This window comes from Pinus tabuliformis, chromosome 9 (genome assembly GCF_031772625.1).
Source record: "Pinus tabuliformis cultivar Carrire ecotype Pingquan chromosome 9, CPIR1, whole genome shotgun sequence".
Taxonomy (NCBI): domain Eukaryota; kingdom Viridiplantae; phylum Streptophyta; class Pinopsida; order Pinales; family Pinaceae; genus Pinus; species Pinus tabuliformis.
This window is the reverse complement of record NC_142307.1, coordinates 1,892,379,569-1,892,404,738: the sequence shown is the minus strand read 5'-3', so window position 1 is coordinate 1,892,404,738 and position 25,170 is coordinate 1,892,379,569. Positions and strand designations below refer to the sequence as shown.

Below are 25,170 nucleotides of genomic sequence, written 5' to 3'. Positions count from 1 at the left end.
ATACCAGAGAGGTCAAGATTTGGTAAGGAAAGAGTCTGTGCACTCTAGTGGCTTGGGGAATCCAAGAACCACCCTACCAAGCATTGTTTGTTTCAGGAGACTCAAATTGAGCTCCTCATTGTAAAAAATTTGCTTTAAAGACACAATAAAATAAGGCCACCACTGAAAGCTGGACCGGAGACGTAGCCCTAGAGGATAGGGTGAACTCCTTATTAATTTGTTGTGTTCTTGTATTTTCTTACTGTGTTTCCCTTACTATTTTCCATTTTCCAGTGTCTGTGTATTGTGCAATCTAATCGATCCGTTACCTAAAATAACATAGACACACACCAACACATGAGTCTGTAATACCTTCATTAATTAATTAATTAACTGAAGTCAGTCAGGAGTGATTTTCAGATCAATTGGTATCAGAGCTTTAGGTTGTTAAGGTTAGACAAGCTTGTGTTGGTTTAGTTGTTGAATGCTAACTAGATCAAAGCTCAAATTAGGAGAAGGAGAGTTGGTCGAAAGTAATCCTGAAATTGGGAGAGTCTATACTCGGAAGACAATGTTACAGGAAGGTTCTATGGGGCCAGACCCTGAATTCATAGATAGTTTCCTAGCCATAAAGTCCATGGTAGAAGAAATGTATAGGGACTTTAGAAAACATAAGGATGAAGATTCATCAGGCTCTAAACAAGACAAAGGAGAAGATGAGTCTCACTTCCATGACCACTCAAAAGGAAAAGAGAAAGAGGAAAGCTTTCTCACACCTCCTAACCGCCCTGAACACAAAAAGAAAACATCTTTGATCAAACTAGATGTTAAATTTGATCTACCTATATATGATGAAGAGTTGAATGAAGAAAAGTTGGACAATTGGATTAGACAAATTGATGTTTATTGCAGAGTGCAGAATATCGATTCAGACAAGAGCAAGATTTAGTTGGCAAGCCTACGCCTTAGAGGCACTGCCTTGGTTTGGTGGGAAGGTAGAACCCAAGATGACATGAAAAGACATGGTAAGACTATCTCTGTCTGGAGTGAATTTGTTTCTGCAATTAAAAAACAGTTCTATCCATTGGCCTACATGCAACAAGCCATGATGAGTTGGAAAACTCTTCAACAGTTGAAAAGGCAAAGTGTGCAAGGGTACACTCAAGAATTTAGAAAGAGAGCATTGATTCTAGGAATCTCATTAGACTCCCCTGAGACTCTGTTGAAGTATATTGGTGGTCTACACAGCTACATGAGGCACACTATCCTCATGTTTAATCCCACTAGTATAGATGAGGTATCTATACAAGCTACTCATCTAGAAGCTACAGGAAAGAATGGAAGTCCAAAAGTTGGGGGATCATCCCAACCCACTGCAAGCAAGAATAAGGAGAAAAGAAAGTAGAAATGGAAAGCAAGGAAGGTTAACACTGCACAGAAGAGAAGGGCTTCATGCACTCACTATAAAAATGAAGGGCATGATGATGAGCATTGTTGGATTCTGCATCCAGAGATGAGACCTAAGAAATTCGAGGGCAAGAAGAAGAACACTGCTGCAGCTATTCAGAAAGATTTGGGGTCAGACTCAGGAGATGAAACAACCATTGCAGCCACAGGTATAAGAGGTAAGGATTCTAAAGCATCTACTAGTAATTCTGCACAATCTACTATTGATGAAGAAAATGAGAGAAAAAGACATGAGCTTTTCCATATTCGAGTTATTTCCAAACATCAAAAGATTGATACTTTGTTTGATAGTGGCTCACAAGTAAATTTAATTTCTGAAGCAATTATAAAGAAGTTGGGATTAGTAACTACACCTCACAAGAAACCATACCCATTAGGATGGTTAAATGATAAAGCACAACTACAAGTGACTAGACAGTGCAAACTCAAGTTTCTTTTGGGTTAGCATTTGTAAATGAGGTTGAGTTAGACATAATTCCTTTGGATATATGTGGAATTGTTTTAGGAAGTCCTTACTTGTATGACAGAAAAGCTATTTTCTATAGAGCTGAGAACAAGTATCTGCTTGTTAAAGATGGAATCAAATACTTTGTAAGAGCTCATAAGCTCAAGAATAATTATACTCTCATAAACTCAGGGCAGATGAAACGAATGATAAATTCATGCAAACAATTCTTACTGATGGTTGTAAAGGAAAAGAAACTTGATAAAACCAATGTATTTGAAGGCTGTAATGCTAAAAAGAAAGATGATTTAGAAAAGGTTGTTTCAGAGTATGATATCTTATTTCAAGAACCTAAAGGTCTGCCACCCAAAAAGGAAATAGTGCATGGTATTATTTTGCAACAAGATGCTCCATTGGCTAACATTGGAATGTACAGGTTGTCCACTTTAGAGAACATTGAAATCAAGAAGCAGGTGCAGGAGTTGCTCGATAAAGGGTTCATCAGACCTAGCACATCACCATGTGGGTCACCAATCATTTTGGTGAGAAAGAAAGATGGCTCGTGGAGAATGTGCATTGATTACCAGGCACTGAATAAGATAACAATAAAAAATCGTTATCCCCTTCCTCGCATAGATTATCTTTTAGATCAATTGAAAGAAGCTGTTTATTTCTCCAAGCTAGACTTGCATAGTGGATACCATCAGGTCAGAGTTGCAAAACAAGATGCATGGAAGACATCTTTCAAAACAAAGTAGGGATTGTATGAGTGGTTGGTTATGCCTTTTGGCTTAACTAATGCTCCTGCGACTTTCATGAGATTAATGAATGATGTACTGAGACCTTTTTTTGATGATTTTGTTATTGTGTATCTGGATGACATTCTGATATTTAGCAAAACGTGGGAAGAACACTTAAAGCATGTTAAGCAGACACTAGATGTTTTGAAAAGATAAAAACTTAATATTAAACTCTCAGAATGTGAATCTGGCAAAACATCTTTGAATTATTTGGGTCATATAATAGGGGGTGGTGAATTGAAGATAGATCCCTCTAAGGTGGCAGTCATTGTAAACTGGCCTAAACCCAAATCTGCTACAGAAGTTAGAAGATTCTTAGGAGCAACACAATATTGGAGAAAGTTCATTTCTAACTTTTCCTTAATTGTAGCTCCCTTACATGCTTTAACAGGATTGAACAAAGTGTTTCAGTGGGGAGGCAAACAGCAGAAAGCCTTTGACACCTTGAAAGAAAAGATTAGTACAACACCTATACTAGCATTGCCTGATCTTCAAAGACCATTTGAGACCCAAACAGATGCCAGTGACTATGCCATGGGAGCAGTGTTGACACAGCACGGTAAACCCATATGTTATCATTTTGAGACATTTAATTCTGCAGTGGTTAACTATCCTACATATGATAAAGAATTGTATGCATTAGTACAAAGTGTGAAAAAGTGGAAACATTACATAATGGGCAAAGAAACAGTAATACATACTGATCATCAACCACTTCAATATCTACATTCCCAAACTAAGTTGCAACAATCAAGACACTATAGATGGATGGGTTTTTTACAACAGTTTCATTTAGTCATCAGATATAAAAAGGGCATACACAATAAAGTTGCAGATATGTTATCTAGACCCATTATAAATGCATCTACTATACTTAAGCATAATTCTGTGTTACATGAGCACTACATTGAACAATATGTTCAAGATATAGACTTTAAAGATGTATATGCAACTTTAAGTCAAGGAAAACAATTAGAAGAATTGAATTATCATGTAAAGGACCGACTCTTATACCGTTGTGGGAAATTATGCATTCTACGAACTGAAAGAGTAAAGATAATTCGAGAAGCTCACACTTCTCTAATATCAGGTCACTTTAGGGTAAGTAAAACAGTTACACAGCTGCAAAGATTTTGTTATTGGCCAAAAATGAATGAGAGAGTTTCTAGATATGTAAGAGGGTGTACTATGTGTGCTAAAAGCAAGCCCAGCAATAGAAAACTAGGCTTGTACACTCCATTACCAGTTCCTTCTCACTCTTGGGAAAGTGTTTCCATGGATTTTGTTGGAGGACTGCCTAAATCTAGGAAAGGTCATGATTATCTACATGTTGTTGTGGATAGGTTCAGAAAAATATGTATTTTGATATCTTGTAATAAATAGATTACAGCTAAACAAACTACAAAATTGTTCTTTGAACATTTATGGGTTCATTTTGGATTACCCACTTCCATTGTATCTTATCAAGGCACCCGGTTTGTGGGGAACTTTTGGTCAAGTCTGTGGGAACTGATGGACACCAAATTGAAGAAAAGCACAAATTTTCATCCACAAACTGATGGCCAGACAGAAGTAGTTAACAAGACAGTGATCCAGTTACTCAGAGGATATTGCAGCAAGCATCCTATGCTTTGGGATGAACATTTGTGTTATGTGCATCATGCTTACAACAAAGCAAAACATTCTTCTACACAAAGATCTCCTTTCGAGACCTGTTTTGGTTTCACACCAAGGTCTCCTTTGGATTTTGTCTTTGGTAAAGACAACACAGTTGAGGGATACAGTGATGTGGACAACGCAACTAGGTTCATTGAAAAAATCCAAGAGATCCACCAGGTAGTACAGGAACAACTGGAAAAGAGCCAAGCCAAATACAAGGCAAGGCATGACAAGCATCGAATGGAGCATAGTTTCCAAGTCTGGTTGTACATCAGCAAGGAAAGGATGCAAGGTGAAGGTAAAAAGCAAGCCTATCAGGTATGGACCCTTCAAGATACTTGAGAAGATTGGTGAGAATGATTTTCGCCTTGATCTACTAGCTTACATGCACATCTACTTAGTTGTACATGCAGATTGCTTGAGATTGTTTGAACCTTCACTAATTGAGGATCCCAAAGAGCAGAGTCAATTGCCTTCTATTGATGACCTGCTACCTGAATATCTTAATGAATTGTAGGAAGACACGGTTTTGGACAGGAAGTTGAGGACGACGCGCCGGGGAGATGTTGAGTACCTCAAAATTGGGCTCAACGGTTCAAAGCCGAGCAGTGCAAAGTGGATAGAGATTGGACAAGTGAGACAATTGTACCCTCACTTAGTCGATGCTTGAAAACCAAATTTTGGTGATCCAAAAGCTTTTTCAGTGGGAAGGCCATGATCCGAATTGGATCCATGAAAATTCTTAAGTGATATGATTATATCAAATCAGGACAGACTTTGAATTTATGAACAAAGAGCTATCGGGAAGACCTCTGGATAGTGGCAGTTTGTAGCCAGCAAGGAACGACGAGGACCTCGGTCAAAGCACACTAACTGAGGCCCATGGAGACCGCGCAGGAGGAAAAACTGGCAGTTGGGAAGCCTGGATCGGGAAACGAAGGCCATTTCTGCTGCGTGATTCGCATTAAGCTAGGCAAAACCCCTCGAGAAGGAAAAGCCCCAAAGCGCTCGGTCTCATGGGAAGCCGAGAAACCGTAAGGAAAGCGCTAAGGCGAAAGGTGGGTCCCGCGCTCCAAAACCAGTGGTATATTGGAGGCACATTGGGGTGGTAAGCAGATTTGGTAGAAAACGAGCGATTCCGTTCATTGCATGACGTGTGTCCGACGGATGAGAGAGAAAACCGCCTCTCATCGCAGGCTAACGGTTGAGCAAGTCAACCGCGCGAATGAGCGAACACCGTAGGATCTAGGCGCTCCTGATCTGATGGCGGAGATTGCGCCCGATGGAGAAACTGGATTTGACGAGGGAAATTAAGCCGCAACATATAAAATTCTGAAGTCCAATTTGACCGCTGAGTTGGCGAATGAGTCATTCCACAGTGTAACTGAAATACCGAACCGTTGAGGAAGAGATGGCGTAGTTCGTGAGAGGACAAGTGGCTACCTCCCTGTGAGATGTTGGCGATGACGCAGAGGCAAGGAACTCCAAGAGAACAACAGCAGGCGATCCGAAAGGGGCGGAAGAGGAAGCGAACAGTCGAGGACATATTATCTTTAAGCCATGAACAGACAGAGAAGAAAAATAGAGAGAAGGAAGAACCAAAGAGAAAAAAAAACAGTGAAAGAAAAGGTGAAAGGGACAATGAAGCAAGAAGCAGAAAACAAAGAGCCGAGCTGACCGAAGGCAGCATCGAGCAGACAGAAGGCTTGAGAGGTTCAAGCAATCCTTGTGAAGATCTGTCGGGAATTGAGTACCACATTGGGCTCTTTCCATTAAATACTAGAGAGGTCGAGATTTGGTAAGGAAAGAGTTTGTGCACTCTAGTGGCTTGGGGAATCCAAGAACCACCTTACCAAGCATTGTCTATTTCATGAGACTCAAATTGAGCTCCTCACTGTAAAAACTCTGCTTTAAAGACACAATAAAAAAAGGCCACCACTGAAAGTTGGATCGGAGACGTAGCCCTAGAGCATAGGGTGAACTCCTTATTAATTTGTTGTGTTCTTGTATTTGCTTACTGTGTTTTCCTGACTGTTTTCCATTTTCCAGTGCCTGTGTATTTAGCAATCTAATCGATCCGTTGCCTAAAATAACATAGACACGCACCAACACATGAGTCTGTAATACCTTCATTCATTAATTAATTAACTAAGGTCACTCACGAGTGATTTTTAGATCAATAAGCTTTTGATATTTGGTTGCGAAAGGGTTGTCGATGTTTCAATCTATCCATTCTTTGAGTGCATTCATAGGCTCCTGAGGGAGAGGACCTCTGTGAACTTTGATACTCTTTGTTGTTGTTGGTGTGGTATTTTTCTTCTTCCGCTTTGGTTTCGAAAGCCTTCCTTCTTTTTGGACAATTTGGACAAATTTCATGTTTGAATGATATTCAGAGTTATTGTCCGACATGGCTTCATTGCACTTTAGATTGTCATATGAGTTTTCTTTAAACAACATTAACTCGAAATTCGCACTAAAAGAACCCCTTGCAATTTCAAGTTTTAACTCCAATGACTGTAAAGGTACCTGCAATATGTTTTGGGTTATAATAAATATTAACAAGTAACGGTTGCACAAATCAAGATTTGGTTGACAGTTAAAAGCAGTGGAATCTAATGGTGAAAAAACTTTCCATCATCTAACATTAGATCTGACGGTGCAAAGAGGTGTAGAGTGGCAGCTGGGGCAGTTCTTTCTAGAGAGAAAAGCCTTATGACGTAATTATATATAAACAAAATATATCGATGTTTAAACTATGAAGATAAAAAATATATTTATAATATTTAAAGTAATTAAAATTATTTGTAAATTTTAAGGTTTTTCTTAAACACATAATTTGAAAAACTATTTGTATTCTTAAAAAGCTAATTCCATAGATTTAGATGTGATATGAATATATATATATATTATTGAGATTTTTTTTTTTTTTTTAAATAATGGATAATAACGATAATGATTAAATATATTTCTCTATATTAAAATATTTGAAATTTTTATTTTATTAAAATATTCATAATTACAATGATGATAATGATTAACTTATAATATAATTATGAGATTTTAGAAAAATAGGATTAATTGGAAACTACACTACATGCATGTTCTCCTAACATTTTTTTTATATATAATTTAGAAAATAAATTTATTGTAGCTATTAAATTTTTATATATTTATTAATTAAATTTAATATTGAAGTTCACAATTTTTAATTTTTTTAATCTTTAATGTCATTTAATTAATAAATATATAAAAATTTAATAACTGCAATAAATTTAATTTCTAAATTTATATATATATATATATATATATATATATATATATATATATATATATATTATATTAGTTTTGATATCTCAATTGGTTGAGTTCTTGTCTTTAAAGCACCTCTATTAAGAAATCATGGATCAATTCTAGAATGAATATATATATATATATATATATATATATATATACACACACTTCAAAAACAAAAACTCAACCAATTGAGATAACTATCAAAATATATATGTATATTTCAATTGGTTGAGTTCTTGTATCTCAATTATAATCTTAATTTAATATTAAATAATATAATTTAATTTAAAAATATTATGGAGGTTTCATAAATATAAATGAAATGAACTATTTTACTTTGCTAATGTTTGAAATATTTAAAAAACTACTATGTACCGATCACCTGAAAATAAATAATCTGCCTCATCACACACAAAAGTTGAAATCCTACGTCACCCTATATAATTTAGAAAATAAATTTATTGTAGCTATTAAATTTTTATATATTTATTAATTAAATTTAAAATTGAAGTTCACAATTTTTATTTTTTTAAATCTTTAATGTCATTTATTTATTAGAAAAAAAAATAGTGAACTTCAATTTTAAATTTAATTAATAAATATATAAAAATTTAATAGCTACAATAAATTTATTTTCTAAATATATATATATATATATATATATATATATATATATATATATTATTAGTTTTGATAGTTATCTCAATTGGTTGAGTTCTTGTCTTTAAAGCACCTCTATTAAGAAATCATGGATCAATTCTAGAATGAATATATATATATATATATATATATATATATATATATATATATATATATATATATATATATATACAGACTTTAAAAACAAAAACCAATTGAGATAACTATCAAAATATATATGTATATTTCAATTGGTTGAGTTCTTGCATCTCAATTATAATCTTAATTTAATATTAAATAATATAATTTAATTTAAAAATATTAGGAAGGTTTCATAAATATAAATGAAATGAACTATTTTACTTTGCTAATTTGTGAAATATTTAAAAAACTACTATGTACCGAACACCTGAAAATAAATAATATGCCTCATCACACACAAAAGTTGAAATCTAAGTCACCATCTGTCAAAGTAATTGGATCTAGCGACGACTTTGCAGCTTTCATCTTCTTTCGCGATCCTTCATTTTCCTACTCCCTGTACTGCTTTACTCGGAAGGGAGTGCTTTCCTGCTAATCACCGTCGCCTTGCTCTAACTATTCTTCCTCCTCCATTTGGGACGAAGGAGACTTCTGACTTCTTTCGGATCCACGTTCTTCCTGCTCTGCCTGTTCCTTCATGGCGCGCTTCGCTTCTACGTGGGCCTTCTCCTTGGCTTGTTTCTTCCTCTTCTCAACCAACTGTTGAACCTTCTGTCTGGCTGCTTCCTTTTTATTCTTTTCCGCAGACTTGCTAGTCTCAAATACCACATTAGATGCAGAATGCAATTCCATTTTCCAATGCTTGATGACATCCACAACAACGTCATCCATAACAAGGTAGGGTAGGTCGAACTACTTTTTCTCCTGATCCTTCTGTGCCTAGATATAAACATGATGGAATTCTGCTTTGAACTCTGCGTACCTTGAAAGTTGTTCAAAAACGGTTGGTGACAACCACGACTTTTGGTTGATGGCCATGCGAATGCTCACCTCCATTAGCACCCAAAAGAATTTTCTCTCTGCAACCCGTGCAACATCTTTTGTGGCCCAGAGAGATCCAAATTTTGCAGCTTCAGGTAAATCCTTCTCTAGTGAAGGAAATTGGCTATCCTTCGAAAAATCCCACGCGACGAGCATTATAAAGAGTAACAACCACGAATAATGGAATGTCTTACTGTCATCCTGTACCTCTCTACAGTTCGCGAGGAACTCACTACACAGGTAGCGCGCCCAGTTGAACTGTACGCCCTTCGCGCACTGTGCTGCCAACAAAACCACTGGTGTCGGCACCTCGTCTGTGCGACTCTTTCTCATGACCTTTCTAGCTAGAATCTGCATGGAAATATTTACCGTGGGGTCAGTGATGGATGTAATCGAGTAACCACACGACTTCTTCACAAGTTTAAACTTTTCCTTCATCTTCTCAATGAGGTCGTGCTCGCTTGTCTTTCCACCAAACACCTTGGCTAGATTTAGTCGTGAATGGGGCAATAGCGTGATTCAATGGATTAGCATATCGGTGATGGGGGTCAATGCGTTTAACCATAAGCACCCGTCATGCACCAGTCACAATAGTTGCTTAATGATGATTAGGTTTATATTTGAGCGATGGTAGTGGGGCACCCACAACAGGTTTAGAAACCCTGACTTGTTGACTCCACAAATCCATTCCACAAGCTCCAACGCGGTGACACCAGACTCTTTGTAGAAGACCCTCTGCATGAAGGTGTCGGTAGCCAAGTGGGGGAACCGCTTGTGGTCCGCTAAATCCCAATCTTCTAGCTTCAAGTGCGGGATCTGCTCCAATCGCAAACCTTCAAAGGTGATGTTCTTCGGCAACAGGGGTGTGTTGAGGAGGAATTGTCGTGCATATGGGTCCTTCGGGACCTTCAATTTTCCCTTGCGCAAAGGGATATACTCTCACAACTTAGATATAGCATCCACCCCCTCAATGTCGATATCTTTCACACCCTCCTCAGCCTCCAAATCCACCACTTTCCCCTTCTCCTTTGCGCTCGAATTTTCATTCCGCTGGGCTTGTGTAGTAGCATGCTTCCTTGGTGACTCACACACCGGCACTGGCCTCTTTTGTTTATCTTTCTTCGGCTTGGGGACCTCTCTCACCGATGTAGGCTTCAGCCTAGGTGACCTCAGCGCTGTAGGCACTATGGTTGGAACCTCCATACTCATAACCTCTGGAGAAACTCCCTCAGAGGCAATAACTTCCCCAGTATTGGCGGTATCTGTGGGTGCGAACATTATGTTGTGGATAAAATGCTGGGTGTCTTTAGGTAACTTCTCAAACACAGAAGCAGCGACCAAATCTGAATAAAACTGAGGATTCATAAATACTCAACGGCGCAATGCAGAATTTCTAGGAATGAAAAGTGTTTTTCGCTGGATGGTCATGCGTAATTTATAGGCGAATTCGAATTGAAATTCGATCGTTCCCCCAAAATCCGTTCATAAATGCTAGATTGGTGGCAGATTTCCAAAGATGTCACTCTTAAATTCAGCCTTAAATGTTCCCCCCCCCCCTCTCCTCTTAACCATCTCCTCACCGTCAAATCATGAACAATGACGGTAACGGTCACTTTCTAGCTGCATTGTGAGGTCTCTCCTTCTATAGCGCAGCTCCCTTCACGCTTCTTCTGGTACTGTGACACCCTTCTGTTTCGCGTAGAACCCTTGTTGCGCAGCTCTACAAAACGGGCAGTGTAGTTTATAGTCCCATGCCTCCTTGCAGTTGCCTGGAGTGCTAATATTGTGCTACCGTGATGTAGTCATTGGGTCGATTCCTCCGTGTATGGCTTCAATCGACTTCCATTTACCTTTCCTGGAAATGGATCTCCATTCAATTTCACGAGCTGAACTACTCCACCATCGGTAATCTCTTTGATAACATAGGGCCGTAGCCAATGCATCTGAAATTTTCCAGGAAAATTTTCAAACTTACTATCATATAATAAAACTAAATCATTTACCTTGAAGGTGTGCAGTTTGATGTGACAATCGTGCCATGCCTTTTTGCGTTCCTTCTGAACCTGCTGATGGAATCTAGCCAAAAATCTATCTTCCTCGAGCTCCGCTAGCTGCGCGAGCCTTTCTTCTAAGGCTCTGCAGTCCTCCATTCCTGTAAAATCCACTATGCGTAGGCTAGGCACAATGTATTCCATGGGCATTACAACTTCTACGCCATAGACCAATCTAAACGGTGTCTGACCAGTAAGCTTCTTACAAGTAGTTTGGTAAGCCCATAACACCGCTGGTGCGCGTACGTCCCAATCATTCCTCTACGCATTGCAACCTTTGTTAGTGCATTTTCCAATATCTTATTAAATGCCTCAACCATCCCAATGGCCCGAGGATGATATAACATACTCTTCTGATGATAAACTTGGAATTCTTCTGTCAGAAAGCTGATAGTTTCATTGAGGAAATGCGTACCGCGATCACTCATCAAAATCTTCTGACAACCGAACCTGGTCAACACATATTCAAATAAGAACTTCACTGTTGTTGCACCTATACAGTCCTTCACGTGTTGTGCCTCCGCCCATCTAGTTAAATACTCAGTTGCGATGATGATGTGCCGCGCACCTGTCTTCTTGCCTAGAGGCTGAATCGGTCCTACAAAATCAATTGCCCATTTTTCAAATAGTTGTAATGATACATGCGGATTTAGAGGTAGCTCATCCTTCCGTGATGGTTTGCCGGTTCTCTGACATGCATCGCACGCCCTACAATATGATTTGGAATTCTTATGCAACGTTGGCCACCATAACCCAGCGCGTAAAATCTTTTGTGTTGTTGCTTTTCCTTCGTAATGGCCTCTCGCAACTCCTCCATGAGCTTCAGCTAGGACGTTGTTTCGTTCAAAATCAGGTACATAGCATCACGGTATCTCGTCCAAGCCCATCTTATACAAATGGCCTGCTATAACAGAAAAGTCTACCATGCACACCATTAATTCCTTCTTCTATTGACTCGTGTATCCTTCTGAAGCCGTTCCCTTAGTAAGGAAGTCGATAATGTCTAAAAAGTGATTATCTGCTACGCGCACCACAAAGATTTATGCGTCAGGAAGGCCCTCCTCCAAATTGGTGGGCCCCTCTCCTGTTTCAATGCGCGACAGATGGTATGGACCTGCATTCAATCTTCCTGGCTTCACAATTACGTGGAAATCATACTCCTGAAACAATAGTAGCCATCTGCATATTCCACCCCCAACATAGGCTCGTTGACTAGGTATTTTAACGTAGAATGGTCTATGTACATCTTAAAGTGTCTTCCTAACAGGTAATGTATGAACTTCTAGAGCACGTACACCATAGTCAACCCTTCGCTCTTTGTTGTCAAATAATTATTTTCAGCCTTAGACAACTTCCTTCTTGCAAACATTATAAGGTGATCCAATTCTCCTTCACCGACTTGTGTCAGCACTACTTCGAGCGCAATACATGACGCATCCACATGCACATGAAATTCCTTCTTCCAATCCGAGAAGACGAGGATCGACGCAATGACCATTTTCTCCTTCAATACGTCCAGACTCCACTGCCATTCTTCATTCCAACAGAGTGTAGCATCCTTCTTTAATATCTTTTCCATTAGCACAGTAATCTGGGCATAACTCTTGATGAACTTCTGATAGTATCTAGTATGACCCAGTGTTGCACACAGCTATTTAACACTTGTGGATGCCTCCAAATTAATTATAATTGTGATCTTAACAGGGTCCACCATTAATCCTTTTCTGCAAACCACATGACCTAGCAAGATTCCGAAAGGGACGCAAAATAAGCATTTCTTCAAGTTTAACGCGATCTGATACCTTCGGCATGTATCCAACATCAAGCGCAAACTAGCTACATGGTGCTTTACCAGTCCAAATACTGTCCATTCATCAAAATATACCTCCAAAAATTTGTGAATGAACTCTTTGAACGTCGCGATGACTACGCGTGAGAAGATCATCGACACATTTTTAAGCCCAAAATGCATTACCGTATACTGAAAGAATCCCCACTTAGTCACTAAGGTCGTCTTAATAATGTCTTTTGGTGCGATCTTTATCTGATGGTATCCAGAGAAGCCATCAGTGAATGAATATGCTTCCTACCCGCCAACGTTATCCAATAATTCATCTGTGAACGGAGTTGGAAAAGGATCATGAACACAGGCATTGTTGAGCTTCCTAAGATCTACATAATTCCTAATTTCATCCTTTTGATTCTTTTCCTGAACTACCATTGGACTCACCCAATTAGATTCCTCCACCGGTTCAATAATACCTGCTACAAGCATCTTGTCCAACTCCGAGCAGGCCTTTTCCTTGTACTTGGGATTAAGGCAATAGGGTCTTTTCTTAACAGGCTTCGTGTCCGGTTTCAAAGTTATTTTCATCACTCCCAAATTGCCTATGATGCCTTTCAAGTCTAATTTTTTTTTAGAAACAAATCCTAATATTCGTGGAGCAACTCAGCGACCTTATCCACCGTAGCATCATCTCAGTAGTTCACTATCTTCGCAAACTTTGGTTCCGCCTCTGTGCCAATGTTTACCTGTCAATTTTCAACGGCACGGTGATATCTGGATTCTCTATCTACGGCCCTCAACTTCGCGGTGGCCTTCTACCTCTGGGATGTTAATGTTCCTTGGATCCTCCTATTCTTCTTTAGCAGTCACATTATAGCACTTCAGTGAATGGCGTAGCTGGGTGGTCCAATCTGGTTGAATCAAGTCCAAAGGATCCTACGGTATTATGAAGATCGCCACCTTGACCTCCTGCAACACCTCGTCAATACATTCGAACCCATCTTCAAAGCTAAATGTCATCAAGAATCCCTGTCTCAAAATGTCCCATTCTTTAGTGTCGTGTCAGAGCTCTATTTCCAAGTACCAATTCATTGGTATTACATCCAAAGTGTGACAGAATAAATGTACCCATTAAGGTTGCGACTCCGTTCCATAAGCGTCAGTCCATTTTGCTAAGTGATCGCGCAAGTCATTCCTCCCATTATATTTCTCTGTTAGTCACACTTTTGGGCGACCAAACCGCAACCTCATCATTCTTCTATATTCACGCCATCCATCAAATTGTCTTTATGCATACCCCACCATCTTGTGGGTGTAGCGCGCAGTGCCAAATCCAAGGCTTGGAAGTGATGCTTCTCTGGTACTTCCCTTTCAAATGCATCCAAAAATTTATCTAAGTCAGTTAGACCATCATAATAAGGCAAACTCCTTACCTCCGATGATACACAACACAACGATTTAGTCATCATGTTACAACGTAGCGTAGATACTTCATGCAACCTATTCTGCCAGTGCTCCAAGTCTTCATCCGAATCTGATGTACATGAACTTTCGCGGTCTCATGCAATGCACCCATCAGCTGTCAGATTAACCCAATCTTGATCTCACATTGTTAATTTATAAATCTGGTCCAGATCATCGTCGCTTTCCTCATAATCACGGACTAGTTTAGTATAGCACGGTCCTTCTGCATGATCCAAAGGTACTACTATGCAGAGCGATTTCCTATCAAATGACATTGTCCGCCTCTTTAGATTGATTACCCCATTCATGTCGATATCCCAATCAATTCCTAGGAGCACGGGGCAAGGAATGTTGTCATCAACAATTTTTATTACTTCAAAATCGGCCAATGCGCTCGTGCCTTCAATATCTATTGTCACTCCCTGCAATCTTCCCATGGGGATAATCTTCTGTTGATTTGCCATCCTTAATTGAATCGGAGACCACTGCAGTGCAGGTCTCCCCATTCTCTCCCATGTCTGTTTAGGAAAAACATTCGCATCCGACCCAAGATCCATAATAACTTCGTCCATTTCATATTCTCCTATTTGCACGGTGAGCCTCATCTCATGCCCAGTTCTTGCCTTATGCTTACCAATTTTTTTGACTATGCGAGGTCCTTCAAGAGCATTTTCTTTACCAACACATTTATTTATCAACTCCTGTAATCCATTCATGGCCTTGCTATCGTGTAGTAGCTTCATACAGGTCTCCAAGAATGTAGTAAACATGAAGGGGTCCATTTCTTCAGACAACTTATCCTGACTTCTTGACGTAGATACCTCAATGAAGTTTTTCTTCGCTTCCATGAACGTTTCTTTCACGTGCTCCAAATAAAACCCAACCAATTTTTCTAGAGCCTTGCGGATTCATTCACTTTCCACAAGTTGTTTTCCTTTATCATCGTCAGTCGTCTTCCACTTCACAACATGATATTCACATTAGGATCTTCATCGTGGGGTTCAACCCTCATCATCTGCAGGATCTGGGTAGGCTATTGAGGCTGCGCCCTCTTCTCCTGCATTTTAGCTATCAATACAGGTCAATCTTCTATCGCATGATAAAACTGAGTAAAGTATCGGCAATACAGGAATGTTGGGCTTGTACACTCCCGTATGTAGTGTCCTGACACTACAAAATTGTAACAAATGAATTGTCCCCGACCTCTCACAGCTCCTCCTCCTCCTCGGCCTCGTCTGCACCCCTGATATCCTTCGTGCACTCCCCCAGCGCCTTGATCCGGAGGTCTAGTTTCTGTCTGCATTCGATACGCAGACATTCTTTCCATCATCAACTCATACATACGGCAGTTACGCTCATCGTGACCCACTGATTTATAGAAGTTGCAGAGTTGTTGCAGTGTCTGCTCAAATTTTTGCAGCAAGTGACAACTGTCTGTTACATGTTTTCCAGCTACCTGACAGATAACACACCACAACACAGGCTTTGTACTTGGCCCTGCTTGAGCTTCCAGCCTCAAAGGCATTGGCCCTCCTCTTGCAACATAATTCACGAAGACAGGGAAGTGATCTTTATCATGCCCTTGACCTTTACACTTCAGGCACCAAACTTCTTCACGCACCTTTGGCCAAGCCGCTCTATCCTTCTTCAGGCTTTGAAACTCTAAGCAAAGATTCTGCAACTCCGCGTGAATCTGCTGAACTCCCAAAGCAACGTCTTGAATCAGTGTCTCATGCAATCTCATCACAATTTCCAGGGTTTCTGCCTGGGTTCCAATCTTTTGCTACAATAAATAAACCCTTAGATGGGGTAAGAGTGAAGTTACAAACCATTCGCGGTGCTGCCCATCGGTGAGATTCATGTTAGCTTCGCGGATCTGGCACTTTAGTCTCTGATCCAGCTCCCAAGGTGTTTTGCATATGATCATCTATAATATTTTGGGTTGTCCACACGACCTTCGCGAAGAACCAAAACTAGTCCAGGTCCTCATTTCCCAAGCCCTTGAAAACGGAAAACTTCATTGTATTCGACATATTGAATGGTGGCGGAGGTGGTGGCGGTGTGGGCGAAGGTGTATGATGTGGAGGTGAAGGTGGAGGTGGTGTGGGAAGATGGGGTATTCGCGGGAACCCCTGCCTTATTAACTAAACAACACTTTGCAGTGAAGCCTGTGCTGCTCCTTCATCGTCACTTAGAGGAGGCTCATTCAACAAGCTATATTCAAGACCTGTTCTCCCTCTATCCATGAAGAAATTTCCACTTCACATGGCTCCAAACATCAAGGTAATGGCATAACCCGCTTTTCACAAAAGAGCATCTTAATCCAAGTATTTAAAGATCTTAAATACTTACCTCGCAGCCCTCTAAAGAAGTGTCGCTCTGCTTCGTTGTAATTGACTGAGGTATCAACTACGAATTCTGTCACAAATCTTCCTAAGCTAGTGATCGACAACGCGTGCGATATTATCTTCAGAGGCTTCCAATCTCCGCACTAGCTGCGGGGTCCACACTATTGGACCGTCAAGCCTACACCTTCCTTGACCATCTGCCAATTTAGCGATCCACTTGTATAGCTTGATCGAGAAGGAACAAAAGAAAATCTCGTGTATCTTTGTGTACATATATCTATCCAACCACTATTCTTTTATCAAGCATGGATTTCTATTCTCCTGCGTTGCGAATTCGTGGATCTTTCTATCCAACCAATCCTCAATTTATTTCTTTGTTGGATTCTAGTGATGCAACATTACACATCTCTTTATGCAGATTCCGGTCCCAGCAATGAAACCATTTGTTGGCTTAGTGGGTCCTGACCCAGGTTCAGAGTTAGTTTTTCCAAATAACTCCCTACTCTATTGGCCCTTTCGGCATCAATCCACGGAGCGCGGACTGAAGTCTCACCCGAAGCAGTATGGGGGGATGCTGGAACCAAGTTTTATCACCCAAAGATTAGTGTAATGTCATTTTATGCCCTAAACCTACCTTCTCACGAATCGATAAGCTCTTAGGGCTTGTTGATATAACTACCCTTAATAAACTCTGATACCTCCGCGAATGTTCACGACTGTCTTCTGCGGACCCTAAATAGGTGAATCAACCACTTACGTGCCTCTGTGATTACTCCTAATCCCGTGTTTTACCCAAATCAGCCTAAGTGCTGAGAACTTTAACATGCAATAAGATATGCTTTGCGTAAACAGTTAATATTAAGTGTGTTCATATAACAACATCAATTATGTAAAGTCGCACATAAAAACAATATTACTTCATAACCCATCATTTATTACATCAAAAAAGCGCATTCATTAATAACAAAAGTAAATGGACAAAACACAAGAATTTATGGAATAATCTCTTTATTAATACTTCAGCTCTGCTTACAGACTCAAGACTTCCCTGTGCACTCAGCTGCAGGGGTCCGCGCGCTCAGCTGCATACTCTACTCTAGGCCTCTGGGCACACAGCTGTAGAGCCTCTCTTCTACTCTAAGACTTCTTCACTTTTTCCTCTACTAACCCATTACATTCATCTTAATCATCGATATTCTTTAGACTCTCTAAGGCTCTCCTACTTATACAATCCCATGGTCCGCGGACTATGTGTAGATCTATAAAATCTGACACATCTTACATAACGAAGGGTGAAATCCTTTATGACACGTTACTATCTATGCGCTCCACGTCCACAACTTGCGGAGACTTTACATTATATACAACAAAACTTGGGCTTTTTTCCCCAAAACTGACCCTAGGGGACCTTGTCCCGACAGTATAATAAAGGATTTATGCATACATGCATATGCTTGTTTCTCCATCTATGAGAATCAAATCATAATGGACCTAGGTAGTACTTGATAGGAAAAATAACTTGCAAATCTAAACAAACCTTTTAGCATGGTAATGAACTTGGGAAAATATGAAATTGAAATCAAACTTGAGAAAATATGGAACCACTGTAGATCACTCCAATAGATAACCTATATTGGATTGCTCCAACATGCATTGTTGTGGATCACTCCATGAATTGTTCCAACATGTATCAATGTGGATCATTCCATAATGTTTCCTTGTGTTGATGCAAATCTCTCTAGCATGTAGCTTATCTTTGTTACAAATTGCTCTAGCATGTAACTTATCTTTGTTACAGATCACTCTAGCATGTAACCTATCTTTGTTGTGGATCACTCTACCATGGACAAATATGGATTGCCCCAACATGTATTGATGTGGAGCATTCCCTAATGTAACCTTGTATCAATGCGGATCACTCCGACATGTATCTTTGCTCCGAATATCTCTAACATTTAGCCTATTTGGAAATTGAAAATCTACATATATGAAATCCGAGTAAATTATAATGCAAAAACTTGAGTAAGTGGAGTGCCCACTTTCTCACCCACACAGAGGAAATGGAATGATGCCACACCATCCAAAAGAACACCAATGCAAAGACTTGAGTAAGTGGAGTATCCACTCTTCTCACCCACGCAGAGGAAATGGAGTGATGCCACACCATCCCAACGAACACCTCATCATGAAACGATAACCACATTATTTCAACATTTTATTAAATAATAAAAGTTTGGGTTAAATGTCATCCTTTCATCTCTTGTAATAATGAAAAATATTCACTCAGTATGAAATCCCAACCATCTATTTAATATTTTTAATGAAAAACCTAAATTGTGAAACCCTCCTATCTTCCAAAATAGGCACGCTTTTGGGCGAAAGAGTAAGATTTAACCTTATCATAAAATCATGGTATTCAAACCAATTATAAGAACACAACTTTACTATTTGCTAAAATATCCAAGATTGATTATGGCATCCAGGGTTGGAATTTGATGCACAAAATGGCTGTCATAGGGCATTTTGGCTGTTAAATACGTCAAAAGAATTTTCATGAACATATCTTGTGATGTGTATTGAATTTTTCAAAATGTATTTTTGACGGTCAATTATTTTCCTAAAACTGATTATTAATACCCTATGGCACTTGCACAGATAACATAAATAAATCGAATTCGTAGACCTTGAAGTTGGCAAGAGATTTATCACTGATAGTGGTTAGATAATTGTTGGCAGTTAGCACTATGGTTTTTCACGATTAAAATCTTATGGAGGATATTTGTGGGAAGCTTCCCCAACAAATCTAAGAGCAAGGACACACTTGGCCTGCAACTATGTGCCGTAATTAAAGAATAATCACATGCATCATGGAATTGAGAGTTGGCACCACCAATAATGGTAGGATAGGGTAACTTGTAAAATAGAAAAATCCTTTCGGTTTTGTTAATGGAGGATTTGGTTTTTATATTTGTTTTCTGTGTTTATGAAAGAGGGATCTTTAGCTCAATTCGATGGTAACTTTTACTACAACATACAAAGGTTGTTTTACTGGCCTAAGAGAAAACGAGGTGTTGAAAATGAGTGATTGGAGACTTCCACAGTTAATCATATTCTTAGATGTTTTCGGAATTTCGTTGTGATATATGGCCGATCCGTCCAACGTTTCAGATGGTAACTCCATCCATCATCAGGGACCAAAGAGAGTCTTGAAAGTAAACGAGTGCTGGAGAGCCTTTTATAGGAACAATCATTGGCTTATAGGTCATTTGATATAACAATGAATTGTAATTTGAATAATGGTTAATTGAAAAATAATAATAAATTTGACCAGCTATACTTTAAAATTATATTTAATCACCAGAATTGACGAGAATGGGATGCGAGAATTCAAAAAAGTTTAAGAAATTTTAAGGAAATATGAATTCAGTTTGCAAGGAGATAAATCTTAGAAGAGGAAATTGTTATTAGAGATTTAATAATAATAACAATTAAAATTATTTAATATAATATAATATAAAAAGGGTATTAAATTATTGAAAAGGAATTAGATTAGAAATCAACTTATTTTAAGAAATTAATAGGGGTATATAATGATATTAACTTAATAAATTAACCATGGATTATATAATTCCTCATAAAGTTTGAAATTTTAAAAGAGACAAATGAAGGGGCTTGGACCCAAATATAAGATAAATGGGGATTAATAAGAAGAGGGGCGATTTTATAAGTCAACATGCAAAATAATATATAAGCCAAAGTATGAAATTAAAGCAGGGAAGGAGTACAAGTGGCGGTGAAAAAATAATTTGACTTTGGTACACCTCTCCCACTTTATTAATACCATTGGATGATGCTCTAAATATAGGTTCGATTCCCTTACCCTCTTGAATACAATGAAGGGAAAATTATGGGTGGTCCGTATCCAAAAGATTTTGCTATAGAAATTTGCAGGCACAATAACAAGTTATAGGTGAATAATGAGTGTTTATTTTTTTCATTTATACAACTTAGGAACACCACTTCCTTGTGATTTGAATTTCATTTACTAATGGATATATTCAGGGAAAGTTGATACGTTATGCACTTGTTCCTTGTAATATTACTGTGTTGGTTTCGATCACTATGTGGTCTTGCATTTGGACAATTGGATGAAGCTTTTACAAGTTCTGTTAATTTTCCAGATATAGCAATCACATGTATGAGTAGTTTAACTACTTTTAGTACAATTATTTTAAGAGTCCAAATTTCGATAATGGATCATCCTCTTTTTTCACCAACGTTAAGATACGAGAAATTGAAGAAAATAAAAGGGTTAGAATGATTGACAACTTGTTCCAAAGAACTCTATACATGTGATTTCATAATATTTCCAAAGGAGACTCCTCGTTATTTGATGCATAAATTATTAAAGTATCTCTCCGATGTTCATTAAGTTCACTCCATATTTCTGCAATGTCGCCCCTTACAATCTGTAGAAAAAGTCAGTGTGAAAAAAGTTTTGTTACTGGCCTCTGTTTCGTTCAGCTTGGTTTGGATTTTCTGTTGAGTAGTTGGTGTGAGGAGGAAGGATGAGCAACATCAATGGGATGCTGATGGAAAGACATGTACAAATTCAGATCGAGGATGGAAAAATGGGCATGGGGCTTGGGATGGATTCGAGTACCATGGGTGGGCCTCTAGTTTCCCACTCTGGAATTCTTGATGGAGATTAACTCTAGAATTCTTGATGGGGATTATGAGAGGAAGCCAACAGTCTATAAGATGCAAATACAATTTGATCTTGCTAATGTTGCTCTTTGTGTACTGAGCTTGGCTTGCTCAGTTGTATCTATGGTGGCCATGGCCAACAATCAAGACTTTGGGGTTGTTACTGTGTTTGGGTTGAAGCTTGCTGTAGATTCCAAGTGGTCCTATTCTGATTCATTTGAGTGAGTTTCAAGCTATTTTTGCAGTCTTTCATGGCTTGGATTTGGAATTTGAGGAAGTGGGTGTGTGGTATTTTGTGTTGTTGTAGTGTCGTATGCATATTTAGTAACATGGAGAGCGTTTTGTTGTTTTAATAGTTTTCATTGTTTGTACGTTTATGATTGTTTTGATCTTAATGTTTGTGTGCAGATTCTTGGTGGGAGCTTCAACTGTAGCTGTTTCTCATTCATTGCTTCAACTTATGCTATGTGGGTTGAAAATGGTGAAGAGGAAATCTATTATTCCTAATAGGAATTCATGCCTAGTTGTTGTTTGTAAGTGATCAAGTATCCCTCAAGAGTCGTATTCTTAGTTTTGAAAATTCATGTCATTAGAGACATGGTTTAAACATAGTCACAAACACACATGTATGTCATTGAAGGCCTCTTTCTCAGGAAGGAAATGAATAACCTTCCTTCACACATATAAGTATCATTGAAGGCCTACTGCTCAGTAAGGAAAGGGATAACCTTCATGTCTCTCACACATATATTATTGAAGGCATGCTCCTCAACAAGGAAAGATAGAACCTTCAGTAATTTGGCTACCTAAACTTTTGAATGAAAGGATGGACTTATTCATTCCAGATAGGTAAAATATCAATGCAAGAAATTTCTTCTTCTAACTTGGATTAACATGTTTTTGGTGTGAGTAATGTGTTTCTAACTTGGAATTGACATGATTGTGGCGTGGTTTATGTGTTAGAGAGTATTTTTGTTTTAGAATTGTTCATAATAATTGTTATTTATGAACTTATTCCATCTAGTGAGACAAAATATCAATGTAATAAGTATCTTCTTCTAGCATGAAATTAACAATTTTTTGGTATGATTAATGTGCAATGTGTTTTTAACTTGGAGTTGACAAGTTTTTGGTGTGAGTAATGTGTTTTTAGCTTGGAATTAACAAGTTTTTGGTGCGATTATGTGTTAGAGACTATTTTTGTTTTAGAATTGTTCATAATAATTGTTCTTTCTGGACTTATTCCATCCAGGGAGAAAAAATATCAACGCGATAAATCTCTTCTTCTAACTTGGAATTGACAAGTTTTTGGTGTGAATTATGTATAAGAGACTTTCTGTTTTAGAATTGTTAAAAACAATGGTTATTTCTAGACCTATTCCCTTTAGGGAGATAAAATCATTAATGTAATAAGTCTCTTTGTCTAGCTTGGAATTGACAAATATTTGGTGTGAGTAAAGTCTTTCTAGATTTAAATTGATGAATTCTTGGTGTGAGTAATGTGTTTCTATCATGGAATTGACAAGTTTTTGGTGTGAGTTAGTGTTATGAGACTATTTCTATCACGTGTATAGAGATAGAAACTTTTGTGAGGTTATCATAAGATAATCGTATAACATGATGTTATGAAATCCGATAATGTCCATTTATTATAAATTTAGTTTTTTAATTTTTAAAAGGTTTAGATACTATGCATTCAATCTTGTTAATATTAGTGTATAACTTATGATCCAAAACAATGCTAAAATATATAAGGTGAAATGTATATTTTATTTTTAAATCCAATAATATTTATTAGATTATGTAAATCATAAAATAAACCATATTTATGAATCTATTGTTGAGTTTTTATTGATAACATTCAATAGTTTTACTATCTTGGTCATCTTATATGTCTTATAAGATCTCTTTAGTAGTATCTCATATATAGAAATGCTATGGCATGTCTTGGTCAAGAACATTTGATTTCAGGTTCCTAAGATTTTTATTATTAGGGTTCCATGAAATTTCAAACCAAGATTTAAAATTTAATAAGTCATTTGGGTATTATGGTCATTTTGTTTTTTTACTTATGATAAATATGTAATTTTTTTTTATATAATTATGTTATTGAAAAGTAATTTTTTAATATAATTATGTTATTGAAGAGTAAAAACCCAAAATATCCATTTTTTATAAGTATAATAAATACCGAAAAAAATCCAAATTCCAACCCTATGGCATCTGTCACCACGGCTATTTAACGTCATCTATGCCCTTCTAGATCTATCTGCGTGGTAGACGCCCAGCAAGCCAACTAAGAATTGGACAACATAACGTCTCGTCGCAATCAAATAAGACGAATAGTCTAATAAAAAATGAAGAAGTAAAGAAGCCAACGGTTCCTCCCCATAGTGAATAAAACAACAAATCATCCGTTCGCATCAAAAGAAACAATTTACAACAAGACCCAGTTGCAACCTGCCACTGGTGGACGTCGACTGCTACTTGCTTTGCACAATCCCACTTGCCACGGATTGACGTCGACTACCACTGGCTTCTGGTGTCGGTGGATGCCATCTATTTTCCATGATGAATTGGATTCCCAACTAATAGTTAAATCATATCTAATGTCGGTGGACCACTTGTTCGGCAAAAAGTAATGGGTCTCGACTGCCAACCAATGGAATCATAACTGTGGTAAAAATATCAACGCATCTCTACTAAACGCTTAACGTGTACGACGGGTAATATCTGGTCACCGGCACGATACTCGGGAATACAGTGACAGGCGGAAATTGGCAGAACTTCATGTTTCCACCGTTCAAATTAAGGCCCTCGTTCCTACCTTCCATTTAAAAAGTATATAATAATAAAAAAATAATATTTATTTCAGTAGCGACTTCGTTCAACCTGAGCTCGATTATTAAACCGGGTAGCAGTGCGGTTTTATTTTCAATCGATTAGCTAACTACTGTGGTCATGATAGACAAAGTAGGAAATGGCAACCAGCTGGTAGGCACTTCTTTTCATTATGGTTGAAAATGTGAAAACCAGTAAATCTAGTCCATCTGGAAACTGCATCAAATTCTATATATATGAGAGCAGCTTATTAACAAAAAGCGAGCATTACCAAAATAGCATTTGAAGAGGGTAGGCACTCTGCCCTCGTCAGATCATTCAGATATCAGCGCTGTTTTATTTCCAATCGATTAGTTAACTAGCGAGGATTTGATACAGAAATAAGAGTACCAAAAGGCGTAGTGTAACTAGGCTGAGGAGTTGCCCTATAGAAAAGCAAAAGCCCAGCTTGTAGGCTCTCCGCACTCGTGGGATCGATCATTCAGTGCTGTTTTATTTCCAATCGATTGGCTAACCAATAAGGTTTTGATACAGAGATAAGAGTAGCAAAGGCCCAACTTGTAGGATCTTTGCACTCGTGGGATCGATCATTCGGTACTGTTTTATTTCCAATCGATTGGCTAACCAATAAGGTTTTCATACAGAGACAGGAGCAGCTAAGGCCCAG

The 25,170-nt window shown here is 38.2% G+C and overlaps 1 pseudogene; it reads left to right on the top strand.

Moving 5' to 3' along the window:
* Positions 1–21,656: 21,656 nt before the first annotated feature.
* LOC149156507 (CASP-like protein 3A1 pseudogene) lies at positions 21,657–22,203 on the top strand (annotated as a pseudogene).
* The last annotated feature ends 2,967 nt before the right edge of the window (positions 22,204–25,170 follow it).